This window comes from Sus scrofa, chromosome 15, assembly GCF_054392235.1.
Source record: "Sus scrofa isolate SSC_HxYL_T2T_F1_AM1 chromosome 15, Sscrofa_HxYL_maternal_Yorkshire_Landrace_v2.0, whole genome shotgun sequence".
In the NCBI taxonomy this organism is placed as follows: domain Eukaryota; kingdom Metazoa; phylum Chordata; class Mammalia; order Artiodactyla; family Suidae; genus Sus; species Sus scrofa.
This window is the reverse complement of record NC_139397.1, coordinates 122,833,045-122,852,692: the sequence shown is the minus strand read 5'-3', so window position 1 is coordinate 122,852,692 and position 19,648 is coordinate 122,833,045. Positions and strand designations below refer to the sequence as shown.

Here is a 19,648-nt window from a genome sequence, read left to right as displayed (position 1 = left end):
GCAATTGGCAAGGTGGGAATGATGGGACCTTTAACAGATACAATCCTGTTTTGGGTGGGCAAAGCCTGGTCTTCCCTCTCTGCAGGGGGCCACGACCACATCCTTGGAGGTGGTGGGGGCTTGGTTCTTGAGAATAGTATTTGGTGATGATCCACAGAGAGGACCCTTTGGCAAGGCAGGCATAGTATTTGAAACATTCCATAAGTATTTTAAAATTCAGCAGAATATTCTCAATAATCAAGAGACTGGACATTGCTTATGGAATCTTAGGTACAAGAAAAAAACCTTACAGATAACATGATCTCAACACCTTCATTTTATAGAAGAAATAGAGCTTAGTATAGAAACGTCCTAAAATTGGGGGCAACGTTTGACTTATAATCTAAGACATATCCTTTACCATGGAAGCAATGCTATTGATAAAGACAATAGGATACAGAGCACAGAAAAAATTAAATATTAATGTTAGAGACATGATTTTTACAAGATATCACAAAATTAAGTTTCATTTTGTCAAAACTCATGCCTTATGCTTGCTTCTTTGGGTAGTGTAACTCACTGGCAATTGTTTTTGAACCTAAACGAAAAGGATAATGCACAACAAATCTTCATGTCCTCTTTGACAAATGACACATAGCCACAAGCATAGCTGTTCTAAAAAAATATAGAGTATGGCGGCAAAAGGCATAATTAGGGTTCACATCTCCAGGGGGAAGCCTGTGGTTAGTCACATTTGGTCCCCAGGATTTCAAATACACAGTAGTGGGATAGAAACGTGCTGGCCACCTGCTAAAATGTATCAGTGCCCCTCCTGCATCCTTCTCAAGCTGGCAGAAATGTGAAACTCTGCCCCACTGTTTAACTGAAAAATTTGAAAATGAGATAGCCCTGGAAACCATCAACTCACTCGAGGTCGGAAGTTCCTTCCTCTCTGTAATTACATCTAGAGACTCTCATCTTAAGGTCACTTGGAGGGATGCTTATGTAAAATTATGTATTTTTAAAATTACTGTGAATGTCTGAATGTCAGTCACAAAATAACAACTATAAAATCAGAAGCAGCAAAGAACCCACAATTAAAACAGGATTAAGAGGTCTGATCATAGCCAGATCCCCTGACATGGCATCTTAACTCCTCCCCAAAGAGAGAAAGCCCATGCCTAGCTTTAGAGAAATAGTTCCTTCATTTCATTTCACTGTAAATGAAGTTAGCTGTAAAGATTTTGACAATGGGTAGTTTCAAAGAAATGAAACTTTATTGCTTAATTTAATAAACCTATTACAGGTAAGCTCTTTTAACTAACTCATTATATTACTATCTAAGAAACAAATCCCATTATTTGATACAAACTGGCTGCCTTTTTTTGTCCATTGGAAAGCCACAGTTAAATACTAAATACAAATTATTAGCCTTTACTTTTGCCTTCCAAAATGCTCAGTTTAGCATCCATAACATTTCAAAATCGTTTGTTTCCAGGTCTCTCTGGGATTTGGTTAATTTCACTCTAATCAAGTTCCATTGAATTAGAGTGTAAATTAAAGAATGGTTCTTCTCACGAGAAGTTTGTGAACATCATTTTAGAGAAAAACTAGAAAGCTTCTCTAGCTTTTTATCTCCAGAGACAATGTGACATCAGGACAAGTTTTGCCTGAGTAATACCTTCAAACCCCTTTATTCTATAATCGATTTTCTTTCGGCAATTGTGTTTAATTCCCAATAAAACTAGTAACCACTATACTAACACCTTTCATTTGTTATATAAACGGTGAAAACGAAATAGAAATTAGATGGTATTATGGTTATCTCTTCATTTGAAACTTAATTTATCCTTTTTAAGTCCTTGATAACTAAGATCTGAAAATGTAACAGCAAAAACAAACTAGCAGCACCCAGTGTTGGAGTGGTTTTGTGCCAAGTGCTTTACACATGGCAATACACATACTGTCCACCCCAGCATCGCGAGGTTTATTATGATGCCCAGTTTGCAGATGAGGAAACTGAGATACACAACAGATAAATACCATGCTTACAGTCCCTGAGACTTCTCAGCGTTGGAGCTTTGCACGGCACAGGCACTGTGGTTCCTGTGATAGATTCTTAACTGCTGTGCTATTTCTCAGCTTCTGTGGGCCACTGTAACTTAACCTAGCCACAAGAAATTCCAAGACAGATTCCTACAATGACAGTAACATGCCATTTGGTGTCACACTCTCCACCCAACTATACTTATGTTTTATATCTTTCTTATACTGTACCAGGCTCAAGTCATAATTAGTGGTCTCTAATAATAGCAAACTTCCCAATAGTGAAGGAAGCCATTACAGTAGTTAATACAGCCATTTCCTCTATTAGAATTAAATGTCCCTTTACCTAATGTCACAAAAAAAAAAAAAAAAAATCAATATGCTGAATGGTCCCTCTGATAACTTTGGCTCAACTAACAATTCTGAAAATTAGACTCAAATATTATCATACAAAATTTTGTAGATATTTATATACATTCCATGTTTGTGCCTTTTTAGTAAGAATCAGAATATTTTTTAAGATTAATCAATTTAATATTTTTCACACATTCTTTATATTTTTAGCAGTCATACCTAGAGGCATCCATGATTATTAGTTACATTTTTCCAAAAACATTTAAAAAAATTTCAAGAAAAAAATATACAAGTAAAAATCCTACAAATATTAGTAGTTTTAAATTTTTATAAATATATCAAGCTATATGCATTACTCACATTAGGTTTTTAATAGCTATACAAATAAATATTCAGATTATATCATATACATATACCACATTTTATTTAGTTTTGGATATTTTATATTGCTTTACTTTTTTACTATTTCAAACAATGCTGCAATAAACAACATTTCATATAATTCCTAGTATTCAAGTGAGGGTGATTCTACATAGTAGATACCTACCGGTGTAATCCCTCTGTTAAAGGTTATGCCAGGGTTCCCGTCATGGTTCAGCAGAAATGAATCCGACTAGGAACAGGGAGGTTTTGGGTTTGATCCCTGGCTCACTCAGCGAGTTAAGGAGCTGGCGTTGCCGTGAGCTGTGGTGTAGGCTGGCAGCTGTAGCTCCAATTAAACCCCTAGCCTGGGAATCTCCATATGCGGCAGGTTCGGCCCTAAAAAAAAAAAAAGAAAAAAAAAAAAAAAGGATATGCCCATTTACAATTACAAAAATTGATTGCAAATTTTTTCTATGGGGTAATTATATTGATTTATACTCCCACCAAATTATATAAAATAGTGTTGACACAAAGACTTTTAATCACATGAGAATTTGACATCATATTAAGCATAAAAGCTTATGTATACAGTAGGTGTCAATATGTAACATATACTCTATAAACATATTCAGATTCCTACTCATCTACCTATATCCTGCCTGGCCTCCTGCCCTCCCCTTCCCAATCTATTTATATAGGAAAAAAACATGATTATCTGCTACTATAATATGGACTATTGCTGCTTGCTTTATAATTGTTTTTGTTTTCCAAACATTTCCTAATCCTTATACAATGATGTTTTTAAAAGGCATTTATGAATATAAAAGGACCATTTGCTATATTATTGTACTGCCAAATAGAGAGATGGTAAACACATTTCTATAATGACACACATACACATTGACACACACACACATACACACATATCTAATATCATGTATACTAGACATAATATTTATACACCCTATGGTAGTATTTATCTATGTGTATTCTTTAACACTGTACACAATACATTACATGTATATATAAAACATGGGTGCATGTGTGTGATAGTGGCTCCTCTTAGAATCACCATGACCTTCATGTTGGTAAATCCGATAGTCAGTTATCAGCTTTCATCTTACTTGGTCTGCAGCAGCATGGCACTCGATTTATCACTGCTTCCTACAACTCCTCCTTCTCTTGGTTCCAGGATACCACTCTTCAGTGTTTATCGCCTACTTCACTGTCTACTCCCTTCCAATCCCCTTTGCCGATGCTTCCTCATCTCACCAATCCCTAAATACTGGTGTCCCAAGAGTTAATCATCTGATCTTTTTTCGTCTCTCCATTCTCACTTTCTAAGTTACATCATCTAACTCCTGCCCCCAATCCTTGGCATCACCTCTTCCCTCTGATTTGCATGTTGCTCCCTCACAATCCTGCAGACCTCCTTCCCTCATTTCCTTTGATTCTGCGTTCAAATGCCAATTTATCAGTGAGGTCTTCCCCCATTCTACAATCATTCAATTTGAAATTGTTTTAAGGTCCTCCCAATACCCCTCTATCCATGTCCATTATCCTGATCTGCTTTTTCTCTGTAGCATTTATCATGTACTATATACTTGCTTGCTTACTTTTTTTTAAAGGTATCTGTTGAATACATGAACTTTTATTATTTTAAATTAATTATTTTTATTTTTATTTTTTATTTTTTTAAGGTTGCACCTGTGGCATATGGAAGTTCCCAGGCTAGGGGTGAAATCAGAACTGTAACTGCTGGCCTATGCCACAGCGACAGCAATGCCAGATCCAAGGCACATCTGTGACACCGCAGCTTGCGGCAACACCAGATGCTTAACCCACTGAGTGAGGCCAATTGAACCCGCATCCTCATAGATGGGTTCTTCACCCGCTGAGACACAATGGGAACCCCCTTGAATGCAGGAACTTTTACATTGTTCTGGATTTTTTTTCCCCATCAACATACCACTGGTGCTTAAAATAGTGCCAGGCTAAAAACTTGGCACTGGATAAATATTTGATGAATGAGGAAATATATATGAGTAAGTGTCCAATAGTACATACTTGTGTATATGTATATATGTGTACCTGTGAATGTGAATTTGTGAGATTTTGTGTGTGTGTGTGTATACACAAACGAATAAACTATTGGCACCACAGTTGGTTCCTTCTCTTCCAATTTTCATTAAATTAAATGTTTATACAAATTAATTTTACAGTAAAAATAACTATAAAAAGCATAAAGTATCATACCTATGGGAAAGCTTAGAAGTGACCTAGTTTAATTTCCCTTTTCACACCATACTTCCTAATTTTAGGAGAGACAATACAGCTCAACCTCAACATCAAATTCTCAATGAAGGCACCAATATGTGTCACAGCTATTGATCTGTGATGGACATTGGACTGTTGATGACGTAAAATTGCATCATGTGCCTCAAATTATAAGTAAACATTCCAAACAGCAATATTCATGGCATATTCCATCAAGTTTGGTAAGCACTGTGACCAAGGACTCAGAGCTACATTAATTATCTACCTATTGTTTTACTGATCCATGCATATACATATAAATATGAACACACACATATGCAAACAAAATTTCATGAGATAATACTTACGCAGAAGGCAACGCATTCTAATATTTTATGCTATTTTTTAAAAATGTGTCACAACCCACTATATTGATTTCACAATCCAATAATGAAGCATTGTTTTCAATTTGGAATGCACTGCAATAATGAATATATACCAAATTATTTTTATTAAATCAAAAAGGAAATGCAAAATTAAATGGTGAGTAAAATGTTAACTGAATTTTCTTTCCTAATTTTTATAAACTAATTTAACACTTTACCCTATGCACTCCTGGCCTTAACTAACCTTTATTCTTATTTAGACAAACTTTCTTAAAGTTTTTACAGATGTTATTCTGTTATTGTCACCATATGTATATATTTTATATATATATATATACACACACACACATACTTCCCTTCTCCTTCCCATTCAGTTATTTCTTTTCCTATTTCTCCATTCTCTCATTTTGTTCCCTGAAATAATGAATAACCTCTATTTCTTAGCATAATGATTAACCTCTCACAGTTGAAATTCAGATATGAGACTGGCCCATTCTGGCCTGAGTGACAAGAGTTAATCAACAAAGTTTTGCAAACAAACCAGATGCATGGAACAAATTTTCATCAAGCATCTACTATGTATCAACACTGTAAGGTTGGCAACACAGAAGATAGTTGGCAACACAGAATACAGTTGGCAAAAAATTACTGAACAACATGGGAGGGCCTTTGTGTTTCATTCACAGTATAATCTATGGGAAGGAACAGAATTTAAGAATGGGAGAGAGGAAACAGAGGTATTTACATAGTAGCACCTTGTCAAATACACAATTTTTATCAAACAAACATCAAAAATAATTACTTGGCGTGGGAGGAGGAAAGAGAGGCAGGAAGATGGATGACCGAGAAGGAAGGCATCCATAGTATTAGCTTAAGAGTTCCAAAGGGCGCCATCTCTGGAAGCACAAATGTTCTTGTATTGCAAAGCAGTGCAAGTAGTAATAACCCAGCCTTTCAAAGCCCAGGGGAATTCACCAGTCCACAGGGCCAATATTCAATTTCCCAGAAGCCCAGGTCAGACCTGAAAGCATCCATGCTAAACCTTTTATGGCCCTCATTTCATTAAATGCTATGTGCTCTTGGCTCAGCACGAGCAAGTTCTGGATGTCTTTGCCTCGCCTCTCAAATGTGTAATTAGTCTGTGTTGTGAGCAGCTTACTTTATGCAAGAGTTATGTTTTACATGCAATCATTTTGTCAATTACCAAAACTCAAACAAAAGAGCTTTAAGGCAAAAAAAAAAAAGAATACTTAAAAAAATAAAATAAAATAAAGCAGAAGCCATACCTGGCAATTCTGCCAGGATATTAAACCACTGTTAACTTTTGCCTAAATAAATTCTAAGGAATTTAAGATGATGGAACTTTTGTTATAGTTAAATAAATTTTCACAACAATGAAAGGATAAGACACTTGAAAGACACTTAGTTTTCTGAAATTTTTTTATCTTCTGAAAAACCATGGGTAGCTATTATAAACATGAAAGATTTTTGGCCAGTTGGATTATATAAAATTCCACATATGAATATTGCCCTGGAGTGGGGATCAGAGATTCATTCCAATAGCTGGGAGGTATTTTATTTTAGATTCTGCTTTTCATAGAGTCAAGAAAAGACAACAGCAAGAGATGAGCTGGGCACCTGCAAAGGTAAGTGGTGATCAAAGGATGATCATTGTCATAAATAGGGTAGGACTTTCCCACCATTGGGATGGGACCTCTTGGGAAGTTTACAATTAGACAGATTCTATTTTTAAGTCTTTTGCCCTCTGAACAATATAAACAAATCAATAACAATCAAATCATAGTATGGATGACTTTTTAAAATTCTGAATTATACTTAAGGTTGTTGAGAATTAACCCCAAACTTAATATTATACACAATCCCACAGAGAAGAAAAATGTAAGTTAATGCTGCAGGAAGTAGAGGATAAGAGTCACAGAGCTCTGTGTAAGCAACACTGTTATTTACTTTTACAGGAGGAAAAGATTTCAAATGCTATTCTTATAATTAGCTCAATAATCAATATTTTAAAAATATGTCTCTATGTGATCTTTTAAAGCATACAGTCATTCACTTTAAAGTAATTTTTAACCAAAGACCTGAAAGAAGAACATCATATAAAATATTTGTAGTTGTGATACCTTTACACGGTTTTTTTTTTTTTTTTTTGAAATCCATTCTCCAGAAAGAGGGCAGAAGGGAGAAACACTGAAAGTAAGAGCTGATCTCTGACTGAACTTATCAAAAAACAATTTTCTTTAAGTAAAGGATTAATCTAATACCAGAAAACAAATGTCAAAAAATGGCCATTCTTTATTGCCTATTCAATATAAAAGTACCTTAATGTAATACTAAGTCAGAGATTAAAACTAACAAAAGTAAAGTCAGTCAGAGTTAAGATTCCCTGAGCAACCTCTTTTCCCTTCATACTTACATTATATATAAGTGAAAGATCAGCAAATTTAACTATTTAAGGACACTGGGAGTTTCTTTTTTTCTCCTTTTCATATATAGATTAAGGAAGTGAATTTAACATTTTGTGACATGAAACATAGCATAAATTAATATTTTATAATTCAGACAACATGTGTTTTCATAAAACTAGAAACTGCTTTGCTAATATCAAGAAACAAGAGGTCTTTTTGTTTTGTGTTTACTCCTTCCTGAAAAAAAGGAGATGAGAGAAACCTAGTTGAAAATGCCTTTTAAGTATTTTATAGGCAATACTTCAGTAGTTCAAATACAAAAATTCACACTTTTTATAAATATAAGATTCAAGAATAAACAATACGATTGCAACAATCCCATGATCTAAAAAGGAAGCATAATGGGTCTGAGAGGAGCAGACCCATTTGAGAAAATGTGTTCTTAGGTGAAATACTTCTAAGACACCTGCCATCAGAAATATTTTGTATGCCAGACTACATGCACTTAATGCCTTTCAAAGACAACTCAACCATCAAGGACAAAAGTGAAATATAAATACAGTAGAAAATTGACAGAACACGGCTATGATGGAAAAAATAAAAATCATTTCAAAAAATACACAGCATTTCAGGAAGTGAGCACCTGGTCATGGGTGCTCTCTCTACCCATAGCCCTGCCTTGGCCACCACTCTAGGAGTGGGTGGCAATGACTGAATCAGAAGGGCCCCCAGAGTCCTCAACACAGTCAGTCCACTGGCTGCTAGAGCTTCTTGAGGAAGTCTGGCCCAAGGCCATGCCCAATTAGGGCTGGCTTCAGCAACCAACGGACTGATTCTTTCTAAGACATGATCATTCTAAGGTGTAAAACACCAGTTATAATCACTGCATGTGAAGGGAAAAAAAAAAAAAAAGAGAGAGAGAGTTTCCATGATGAAAAATTCTAGGGAAAGGGTTTATGTTAGGGCTTCCTAGTGCTTTTAAAAGTTAATACATATTCTCTAATTTACTTGACCATGGAACACATTTTTTCATGAAGCATGTATAGAGGAAAGTGTTCCGTCGTATACACTTAAGAGACATGATTGGATGAGAGAATAGAGGGAAGGTTAGGCTAGAAAGGAGTGGAGTGGAGAACAGAGAAGCCTCCAGAGAGAAATCCTCACGAACAAGGTCCTAGAGATGCTGCACAACCTCACGAACAAGGTCCTAGCGATGCTGCACAACCTCATGGTTCAAACTTCCAGCTCCACTCTTTCTGCATCACGCTTCTTTGTGCACCTCACACGTCACGATTATCATCCACAACAGCAAAAAACCATGGAAGGAGCGAACAGTCTCATGACAGGCTTCAAAAGATACAGAAGGACAAGTACATTCTGAAGCTTTTAGAATGAAGGAATCTTTACTCCAGAAAGGGGAGTAAATGACATTTTCCTGATAGGAAAATTAAAAAAAAAAAATAAGCCAGTTTTGGATTGGGAGATTTTCTGTCATTCATTCATTGTAAAGACGACAAATTGCAGGTTATTTACACTGGGCTCTTGGGAAGCATGTGGTCACAGAATAAAATCTTACCATTAGAGTAAAAATACAAGGATATTTTACATAACACCTTCCATTCTAAGTCCGAGTGTCAGGGTTCCCACTGTGGCTAAGAACCTGAGGAGCATCCATGAGGATGTGGGTTCGAACCCTGTCCTCACTTAGTGGGTTAAGGATATGCCCTTGTGGCACGCTGTGGCATAGGTTGCAGACACGGCTCGGATCCCACATTGCTGTGGCAGTGGTGTAGGCTGGCAGCTGCAGCTCTGATTTGACCCCTAGCCTGGGAACCTCCATATGCCACAGGTGCAGCCCTAAAAAGAAAAACAAACAAGAAAAAAAGTCCAAGTGTCATTGGTTAGGGTACACATTCCTGTAATAAAGATAATACAGCTGTCTAAACAACTCAAGAATTCTCAAGGCAGAGGCTACATCTCAGGTACCTACATTCTCCCTAGAAGAAGGACCCAGTGAATGTTCTTTCACTTCCAGGTGCAAGAAGCTATGCTTAGGAAATTATGCTGTAAAGAAGTAACAATACTACCATAGTTTCAAGCAAGTAATATTTTCAAGGGGACTGGGAGAGGCAGAGTTTATTTGTTGGTTAAGGTTTGTAAGAAAATCACATGATAAAAATGTAACCATTTTAACTCTACCCTTTTCTCTGATGTCTGAGCATCTAATGAGACTCCAGCTGGAAACCAATCCCCTTTAGTATACTATTAATGATAAATAATCCTAAATTCCAAATAGAGATTGAGAAATCTCAGTGGGTAACAACTATTTGAAATTCATAGTACATGTTTACCACTGTAATGAGAATGCTCTTACCCTATATATAATATGCCATTTGTTGACAGATCTAATTTGCCTTTTGTCTTAATAATTAAATCAATTACTCTGTTAAAATTAATTTTCAGTTTAAAAAACTATCAAATAAGTCATTTAGGTTATATAGAGTATGAAACCCATTAAATTTGAAATGGGGATGTATCTTCCTATCCTCACCACAACAAATAAACTGAAGGGAGAGAGGAGGGACATATACCCAGAGTTAATTAGTGGGGAAAAGTGAATGAATGTGTCAGTCTGCTGTTGCCCCAAAACGCTGCATAACGAACCTCCCCAAACTGTGATGGAAACAATAAGGCATATTTCCATCTTATATCTCTGAGGTTCACTGGTGTTTGGCTGATCTAGTCTGGGTTCAGGTAGGCTGACCTCCCAACTGTGGACTAAGGGCATAGTTGCTCCACATGTTTCTCAGCCTCCTTGGACCACTGGGATCTGAAATAAGTTTCTCACATGACGAAAGAGAGGAATGCAAAAATGAAAGTACACTTAAAATCTTTGCCTACAAAACATCTATTAACATCTCAGTGGTCAAATAAATTCACATGGCCGAGTCGACAGGCTAAGGTTGGAAGTACACTCCATGCATCATGAGACCATAACCTGAATACAGACTACAATGCTGCTGTTTAGAAGTGAAGAATAGAGACCAATAATCCCATTCACCAACTGGGCAACACACTGGCTAACATATTCAAAATGTTAATAAATATTTTGTTGCAGGATAGCAAAATATATATGTGACACATGGGCGATAGCCAGAGTTAAAGATATGTCATAGCGCTTATGTTTCTTTCAATCATGTCTTTCTCTTCTTTTGGTATCACATTTTCTATTTGACACATGTATACATCTTCTATTGTCTAAATGTTTTTGTCTCTCCAAAATTCATATGTTGAAATCTTAATGTCCAAGGCGATAGTTTTTAAGAGGTGGGGACTGTGGGAGGTGACTAGGTCATGAAGATGGCACCCTCATAGTGGTATTGGTGCTTATATGAAAGAGATCCAACAAAGTTCCCTAGCTCTTCTACTATATAAAGATTCAATAAGAAGTCTGAGACCCAGAAGAGGGTTCTTACCCAGCCAGGCTGGCACCCTGCCCTTGGACTTGCAGCCTCCAGAACAGGGAGAAATAAGTCTCTGCTGTCATAAGACCTTAAGTGTGTGGTATTCTTATAGCAGCCCTAAGAGACCAAGACATCAGCCTATTGACTGGACTTCAGAGTGGCTTCTGTGTCTCTGAGATGCCTCAAGTCAGGGGAAGTTGGTAGCCTAGATCTGGGGAGATTCCTCCTCTTAAATCCCTGCACTGTTTCTGCCAGGTTTCTAAGAGGGCCTCTTCAGGTGGCCCCAGAGCCATAAATAAATGGCTTGTGCTGCTGAATATTGCCTCCCACTTTACATTCTTCTTCCTCAATATTCATCTTCCAAATGTTCTCCTTTGCTGTTATATATATACAGGAAGGCAGGACAAGGGTAAGGGAGCAATTTCAATGGCCTTAATTCCTGTAAAATCAGTGTGTAATTACAAGAAGTTTAAAAGTTCAGCATGCTTCCAATCAATATTTCCCTAGATGGAGGTTTAGCAGGACTTCTTTCTTCCCTGAACTAATGGATCTTCATTTTCCAACAAAGTCAAATATGCTTCAAAGACTAAACAAGGACTATTTCAGTTTAGTTCATGCCTAAGGAATTAATTAAAAAAAAATCCATCACAGGTCCATTTTTACTTGCTGATACATGAAAAATGAATCATCGATGCATAATGAGTGAATGAACATTTTCAGTTAAGCATTTTCCCGATGGTACAGACTTACACTTTTGATGACATTTAATGAAATCATATACATAAGGAAAAAATCTTTATTGCATGTGTGTGTGTATACATATAGTGCAGAAATTATTTTTACCTCAAAAAAATCTTACAGCAAAAGTATAATGGAATCAAAGACTCTACTCAGTGTTTCCAAACACCCAGACTTTGTGTCCCAGTGTGTAAGCTACTTTTCCCTGCTCTGATTTTATCAGTGGGAAAACAATTTCCCTTCCTCTGAATTCCCATTTTTTTGCCTTTCCCATTCTTATGATTCTCATCACTTTGTTTCTATTCTTATAATTATTTGCTGGTGTGCTGTCTTAATTCCACTTATAACCACTGTGATCTCACCAAAGGCAGGAATTCTCCTTTAATTTGACTTTGAATCCAGTTTAGTATCCAATAGAATGCATATGTATAAAAAGTATTTACTAGAGGATGACTTCATAAAAAATACTTGTTAGAGGATGACTTCATAAATTATCTTGTTGACACTTCTCTGCTTTAATGCCCTTCTTGAAATAACGGCATTACAAGGCCAAAAAAGAAAAAAAGTGACAGCTGTGTCATGCATCTTCTCTGTAAAAGCATTGTTTTAACACTTCTAGCCTAAATTTTCCAGCATGCTTGTTAGGTGGAATTAAAGTTAATTAATCACATGTTACAAGGAGCTTCTTTTAATTTTTAGGCAGAATGTCTCTACTTAAAAATCACTCCCTCCCCTTCTCCCACTTTGACACCCACTGTAAAATCTTACATACCTATCAAAGCCCATCTCAACTGTCACCTGCCCTCTGTGGCTGGGCCCTCATCTGGGTCTCTATACATAACTTAATTATAGCACTAATCACAGTCCAGTATGGTTATTTGTGATTATATATATCTTTAAAGACTTCATGGACAGCAAGGACCATTCCACTTCTATTTGTGCCACTAGCACTTATCCCAATGTATGTCTGCGAATAAGTGAATATTATTTAAAGAGCATTGCCAATAAGTACTGCATCAGTTAGCTCTTTTGCTGTAGTTCAAATGGGCCACATTTTTATTAATATTAAAAACTAATTTAAAAATTGTGAATTAAGTTCCAATATTTTGTAACATAGCCCACTAACACTACCATCATCAAATGGAATTTCGAAATGATAGGTGGTGCATTTGGGATCTCTTTAGCAACAGAGAGGTCTCACTTTCTCATTTCTGTAATAGTACTAAGCACAATCACAACCTGTTTGTCCTTTGATGCCGATGAAGTGCTGAGCTGTGGAAGAAAATAGCTTGCAAATGTTTCTAAGAACTCACATTTATTTTGGCTCATCTGATCACCATATCCGCTCTTGAGTTTTGGTATGGGGTGGAGTAAACCTGTCACTCACTTCTTCTTTATTATGACAGGTGGTATTATTTGGCAACTACCCTGTCCAAATTAACCCTAAAAAGGCAATTTTCCACATTTGAAACTAAGACTGTGTCTATATCCACTCCTCAACAACTGGCTGAAAAGTTTCAATACACCTACTGAGCACATCCATTTATTCTAAATAAAACTGAAAAGCAAATAAACTAAAAGTTGCTTTGATAGTTTTTTTTTTTTTAACTAAGTTGGGCAGGATTGTGTAAAACACCAAGTAAAACACTCTTAAAATATTTATCTCCCTGTCTTTGTTTTTTCATATCCTTTGCACACTAAGCATGGATAATCCAGAATAGATTTTATACTCCATTTGACCTGAAAGAAGTCTCAAAGTCATAATTCAAATATGTTAATGACTAGTTAAAGAGACACCTGACCAATTATTTTCTTGTTAAGGCAGTCCTTGATCTCAGCCTTTGTCTCTGTGAATGTCGAGTTCATCTCATTGTTTTAGCCACATCAAAAGCAGGGCATTGGCTAAACAAATATGCCTGATTTACAAAGGCAGCCATATCTTAGTGATACAAAGCAAGTCATCTAGTGTTTAATGGGGATCGTATGTTCAGATGCCTCTTCAAGCTTATTATTTTTTCTGCTATATTACAGAATGAAAAACCAACCTACTAAAAAAAACAAGCTGACCGACATAAAGAATCAACAACATTCTATAATTACAAATAAGTGTAAATCATTTACAATATAACACAACACAATAGATATGTATCAATTTTAACCATTATTCAGCACCAGTACACTTTGTACTCTGACCAGATCTCTAAATTCTAACAAACATATCTGTACTAGTAGAAAGTCCAGCTTGCAATGTCCTGAGAAATTATAAGTGTTCTAAGAACACTGTGAGCAAAAACTCACTTTTTTTTCCCCCTTAGCATTCTATAATTAGCATTTGGATAATCTCTTATCTCCTCTTAAAGAAAAATAGATTTGGGAACTTAAAAAAAAAAAAAGGAATGGTTTCTGGTTTCCTTTTACTTTCTTCACTCTCTGGTCTATGGTAATTAATGTCGACTCAATACCACGCTCAATCATGTCTTTCCCCTGGGACAGTACTTTCAATTAAACCTTTTATTTCATCCAAGAATGCCTGTCCTCATTGACCACTGCACTTTTTATCTGTGGATTTATGATAATGTAATGCACATCTCCTCGCAGGCAGAATGGCCTTATGAATCCTTATTGTTCTTATACCCTAAGAGCAGTGAAAAACAAAATTAGCTCCTGCAGAAGGCAGGAAGGAAACCGTGTTTGTTTAACACAGCCAGAGGCCTTTCACTACCTGCCCAATGGCCTTGACCACGCCACTGCCCCCGGCCTCTCCATGTGCAGGCTGCCCTTGCCTGGCTGCCCCAGTCTGATAAGCCAAGCCAACTCCCTTGAGAGCCACTGAGAGCTGAGGGTGAGAGCAACACAATCTTTGGGTTGCATTTTCAAAGGTTTGTGAAGGAAGTAAGACATTTACATGCTATCAGTATTCTTTTCTGAAGAAATCCTACAGGTTAAAGAGGAACTTCTGAACTGCTGTTTGACTGCAAAGAACAGGCAAAAAAAAAAAAGCGTCTAGCTTGTGTGTAGGTATTTTGCCTTTATTTTCTTTCCAACCAGGATGCACATCATTTGGTTTTTCTCTTTCAAACATACACAAATTATAGTGGCATGTTATTAACTCAACCACCATGAAAAACTCCATATATATATATTTCACAATCATACTCAGTTATGCACCTAAAGACAAGGCTGGCTCTAGGACGCTTGTGTCTCTTTACAATATGGTGAATAAATCACTGTCACATATATCCTTGTTATGAATGAGTACTGCAGCCTTCATCTTGGTTTGGCTTTTTCACATGCCTACATAGCACATAAAATTATCACGTTAATAATTACAGTAATATTTATTTATATAATTTATTTTCAACCTGTCTAGCACCCAAGAGGAATTGAGGTGGCTTGCATTAATAATTACATGGAAAATATCTGCCAAGTTTTCAACAAGTTACTAGTGTTGGCATAGTCATATTTTTCTTGCAGAGGGATCCAGAACTCAAAGATTCCTTTTTTACTGCATTAAGGATGGCCAAAACATCAATGAATTGTGTTCATAATTCATTCCCTTTTCTTTATGTGTAATGGAAATAAGCTTTAAATAAATTGCGACCGTGGGCACAGACAAGGCAATTTCTAGCAGGAAAACAGGTTGTATGCTGTAAGTTTGTTTGTAAACTCAATTCTTGGAATTCAACTTTTTGTTTCTTTTCTCAAAAGAAATCCAGGTAAATTGTGCCCAGGTTTCAATGAGCCAACATGGTTTGTTCACTCTATAGTATCTCCAAAACACAACAGTATATGGAAATTTACATTCTATTGGATGGGCCATATTTAAGAATGCTCTATGTGGAAACATGCCTGAATTTACAGCTTAGGAAAGAAGGAGCACATTCCCTTCTGAGCTGGCTGTGGGAATAAGCCTCTAATGGTACCCACAGCCGTGATGCTGTCAGGAGAATATTGAAAGAAGGGCTCCATCTGTCTACTAACTACTCTGGCAACAAGCACCACAATGGCAGGGGGTGGAAAAGGTGGCCAGGAGAAAGGTATCTGTTGACAATCTGTTACCATTACATTTACTTAGGAGAAAGCTTTCTTTAGGTCAAAAGCTCTCAGGGCATTCTGAACCATGGAATAAACACTCAGAGGTGGACTCCTGCTGCTCATTTATGTAAACAGATCATTCATAACTCAGGCACTGTCTGTATGGAGTGTCATGCCAAGATTTGATGCATGGAATAGAATTTTCCAGTAGGGAGAGATCTAAGAGAATTAGTTCAGGGAATTCCCATTTTAGTTCAGCAGTTAGCAAACCCAGCTAGCATCCATGAGGACGAGGGTTTGATCCCTGGTCTCGCTCAGTGGGTTAAGGATCTGGTGTTGCCGTGAGCTGTGGTGTAGGTCACAGATGCAGCTGGGATCCCACATTGCTGTGGTTGTGGCGTAGGCCGGCAGCTGTATCTCTGATTCAACCCCTGGTCTGGGAACTTCCATATGCTGCACATGTAGCTCTAAAAAGAAAAAAAAAAAAAAAAAAAAAAAAAGGGTGTCAGTTAAAATATTGCTAAACAGCAAAGTATGGAAAGGGGAATAGCTCATCCACTTTTGTATCTCTTGCACTCTAGTTTTACTGAAAAATAACTCAATAAAATTTTTGTGAATGAAATTTAGAAAGATAAGACCCAAGAAGCTCAATGGCCTTTCTAAAAACTCAACTACCCATCAGAAGTCCTGGGCCAATAGCTGAATCTTACATCCCTGACCAATACGCATCCTGCTATAGAAGAGTGTACTCTCCAACTTACCTAACCTAATGTGAGAGGTTGTACTATTGGTCTCAGGGAATAATGCCTCCTTGAAATGTGACTACAGTTCTTTCTGTCCAAATGTGGAATCTCTTCACCTCTCTCATGAATCTTGACTGGCCCTGTTAACTTGCTTTAACTAGGAGAATGAAGCAGAAGTAACACTATGAAGCTTGTAAAGCTAGGCCTTAAGACCCTTGCATCTTTTGCTTTTACTGAAAATGTCATGTAAGGAAGACATACTGCTTTGTGGAAGATGAGAAGGCACATGAAAGAGAAGCAAGGTGCCCCACCCAGCAGCCAGCATCAACTGAGCATCCTTGTCAGGGAGGCCATCTTGGACTTTCCAGCCCAGCCGATGCTCCAGTTGGATATAAGCTACATGAATAAGCCCACAGTACTTAGAAACAAAGACCTTATAAAAGAGGGCATCAAACAGATCTTAAATTCACATTTAATAACTATTCTATATTATCCTTAGAAATGGTCCTGTTATAGACTTGCAAATTTTGCTCAAATGATAGCATAAGTAGCCAACAATAATATTACCATAACCAAGATATTTCTTTTCTTTCCCTCGGTTTTCCTTCCTGTCTTGGCTCATGCTTCTGTTCTCCTGAAGTTTTATCCTCTTTGCTGCTTTGAATTTATCTAGGGCCCAACCACAATGCCACTTCACAAATTAAATTTTTCATGATTTTAAAAGCCTTATTAACTTGTTTCTTTTGATAACGCCCAGTGCACTCAGTCTCTCAGCTTCTCCCTTAAATGTGCGCACTTATTTTCCTCCCACTGGCTTTCCCCACAGATGATAGGTCCTCTACCATGTTCTTATGCTGTTTCTCTAATGGCGCTTAGCATTGTTCAGAAGCTCCAGTAGTTCAGGCATCACAACTTAGGACATCTTAGAACACCCAGTCCTGAAACAATATCTAGCACAAATAAACAGTAAGTATTTGATCAACTCTATTGGAAAGGGTAGATATTCAGTAAATATTTGCTGAACAATTGGGTCCTGTTATCATCAATGCAGACCCAGAAATAGAGGGAAATGGAGGCACCAGAAGATAATTCTCCTGAATGTTAGTTTCTCTTTGAGTATCATGGATGAGGGACATTTGGTGCCATGGTCATGTAAAAGGTGTTTTGGTTGGGTGTTTTTGTGTTTTACCATTTTCTGTTTTTTTTGTTTTTTTTTTTTTCTTGTTTGTTTCTGTGTATTTTTTCCCCTCTGATGGGGAGTCAAGAGTCTACAGATGAACTGCGTAGCTTCTGGAAAGGAGAGAAAGGAGCCCTTTTGAGTCAGGCTGAAAGTCTGCAACTCACCTGCAGGGTTTGAAGGCTGACAATTCCATAAACCAGGAGCCAGAGGCTCCAGTGTTTACACCGTAAAGACTATCAGGGAGAGGCTTTGTTGTTCTTGGGGCTGGTATGTTTCTCCATTCTACTACCATCTTCATCCACCACCTGGCATTTTAATGAATCTAATGTAATGTACTATTACCTGCCTCTTCATCACCACCTGGTATTTAAATGTAACGTAGAAATAAAAATATTCTGCAATTGAGAGATACCATACTGAGTGTCATTTGCTTCCAGAAAGGCAGGATGATAGGTCAGAACAAGAAAGAAAAGGGGAGAAGAAGGAAAAGAAGATAAGAGAAAATACAAGGAGATGGAAACATTTTAAGCTGTTAAACAATCCTTCCTTAGGTCCTAAGCCTCTAAGAAATGCAGAGAATTAATTACGGAAAGACTCAGTGATAAAAGTCCTTCATATAACTCAATAAGTGGCCAGGAAACATAATTGAACTCGTTTATAATTGAATATCCTGCCATCAGGGCAGATTTAAAGAAGGGTAAACTTAAAGAGACATAACAATATTAAATGTTCTTTTGTCTTTTTAACATTTGTATAAAACATTCTTAAAGAGAGAACTAAGACTGGGGTGGGGCTTCCTTTAGGCAGCAACAGGAATTAAATAGTATGTGATTTGTACTTGGGCATCTTCATTTAAATAATTATAATATCTTAAAGAAAAGTGCATCTTAACTCCTTCAATGTTTTATTATATTTGACAAGTTCAGTAAAAGGGCACCTATCTACTGGTGCATTATGCCTCATACGTTCTGCACGCTCATTAAAAATAATGAGAACATATTTAAAAGTCATTGCCCAGAGAATCTTTGGGGATGGGGCATGAGAAGAGGTAAGTGGCAACAGATTGTTATTTAAGTGTCTATCTCTGTTTTATCAGTCCTTAGGAAAAAAAAGTAACAATCTTACTGATATTCTTTAATGATAAAGATCACACATTTTCTTGAAAAACAGGCAGATGAAACATGTTCAAACCTCTCGGTATACTTTCAAAATGAAACGGGCTCTTGTGGCAGTTTCACATGTGTGGTATTTACTTTGATAACAGCTGGAAAAGTCAACCACAATCAATTAAAGGCAGTCCTTTTCTCCCCCCCTTAATCTTTCAATATCCTTTACAAAACGAATGCATTTCCTTATCTCACACCAAAGGTACTTTAACAAATGTACTGATCACAGGCATGGGGTAATTAGGCAAATCAAGGTCACCCCAGAGCTTTGCAACCACCTTCTTATCCAGCTGCTCCATATCAACAGCTGGCATGAATTACTGGTAACATGTGGCTAACTGGATAATAAGAAGGATATAGTTTGCGCTTGGTCACAATATTCCTTTTTCTGAGCTATTTAAACATGCATATTCAGAAAACTTTTTTTTTTTCCCCTAGCCTCTGGAAGCCTAATCATGGCCACAGTAGCCACTAATAAGACATATGTCTTGTGCCATGAGAATCTGGCAGAA

At 37.0% G+C, this 19,648-nt stretch overlaps 1 protein-coding gene across 9 annotated transcripts in view; it reads right to left on the bottom strand.

Moving 5' to 3' along the window:
- The window catches only part of PARD3B (par-3 family cell polarity regulator beta), a 1,028,888-nt gene that overhangs the window by 432,670 nt on the left and 576,570 nt on the right, over positions 1–19,648 (bottom strand). The gene's annotated exons all lie outside the window — the stretch shown is intronic.